Source organism: Microtus ochrogaster, unplaced genomic scaffold, assembly GCF_000317375.1.
Source record: "Microtus ochrogaster isolate Prairie Vole_2 unplaced genomic scaffold, MicOch1.0 UNK56, whole genome shotgun sequence".
Lineage (NCBI taxonomy): Eukaryota > Metazoa > Chordata > Mammalia > Rodentia > Cricetidae > Microtus > Microtus ochrogaster.
In genome coordinates, this window is record NW_004949154.1 from 2,189,496 (window position 1) to 2,191,161 (window position 1,666).

Genomic DNA, 1,666 nt, shown 5'->3' on the forward strand with positions numbered 1-1,666 from the left:
TTATTAAACCAATCAGAAGGTGCCTTGATGAAGATACATCTTCACAGTATAAAAAATATTCCACAACAGGGACTACTTAGACGAAGAAAAATTAATAAAGCCTGGTAACAAATGTGAGTTCATTTGATAGCTATCTTGACTGTTTGGTCACCTAAATTTTTTAGACAGTGGCCCTGCATCTGGTCTGGAACTCACAGAGATCTGCCTGCCTCTTTCTTCTGAGTGCTGGGATTAAAGGTGTGCACCACTATGCTTGGCAGGATCTGTAGTTCTAAGGCCCTTTACCGTAATTACTGGCAATAATTGCTTTCCTTGCAGGTCAAGCTCAGAGCTGCCCGTGGCTTCTCCTTCCTTTGACTCCAGCCAGCCTCGAGGCAGTATAGCTCAGTTTCCTTCTTTGGCTGGAGATCTTCCTGAGTTTGGCTCAGCTTCCAAAACCAGCTGTCGCTTCTCAGTTGCAACCAGAATTGAATCCAGTGATGCAGCAGTGTTTCAGGTCACCAGATGGAGTCCTTACCTTCGCGGGAATAGTTGTTGAAAAAGGTTTTAGGTTCAGGACTAACACAGTCACAAGAACACAGGGATTTACTTTACACCTGCATGGCTTATTAAAGGTATCTCTTTCAAGATGACAAATCTTTCAATCCAATTTAAATTGAATAAACAAATACAAGAGGTTCCTACTAATGGTAGTTGGGCAAGACATTGATTTTCAGTATTGTGCAAGTCTCTAGCACCACCTTCTTCCCATTGTTGAAAGCCTTAGCGATAGAAATGAAATGCTTTGAGAAACATCGCCATGCAAAAATAAGACCTGTATTCATTGAGCTTTCAGTGTGCCAGGTACTTTGAAAAGAAAGACTTAAATTTTGAGTACATTTACTGCAGAGTTGCAAGAAAATTCTTGTATATTTCACCATTAATGTCACCATGATTTTTTCATCAGGACCCATGGATAACATACTGAAAAATTACTATTAAGTAAGGTCCATCCATTATTTAGGTTTCAGGATTATATTCAGGATACCGGATTACATTTAGTGTCCATGTCTTTTTTAGCTCTATGGGGCTCCGACAATTTCGCAGACTTCTTTTGGTAAACAGCATCAAAGAGTGCTAGTCAGGGATTCTGTAGAATGTCTCCAAGTCTGAGTTAGTGCTGTGATTATTTTCTCATAGTTAGACGGAAGTGATGAGTCTTGGGGGAAGGAATATAGGGTCACTCTTATCCAATCATATCAAAGGGCACACCCTGTGACCGTAGACTGCCGATGATGTTTGTAACTTTAAACTCCAGATCAAGGTAATGTTTTTCAGACTTCTCCAGGTCTTTTCTTTCAGTGAATATCTTTTTTTAATTAAAATTTTTTTCAGCAGACTATTTTTTATTACTCTATAAATAATACCAATCAAAATTTCCACTTCCTCCCCTCCTCCCACTTCCCTTTGCTCCCCCACTCATCCTCCCCCACCCCTCCAGGCCTAAGAGAGGGCAGGGTATCCTGCCCTGTGGGAAGTCCAAGGCCCTCCCCCCTCCATCCAGGCTTAGGAAGGTACGCATCCAAATAGAATAGGATGCCAAAAAGGCAGTACATGTAGTAGAGACAAATCCCAGTGCCATTATCATTGACTTCTCAGTCAGCCCCAATTGTCAGCCACATTCAGA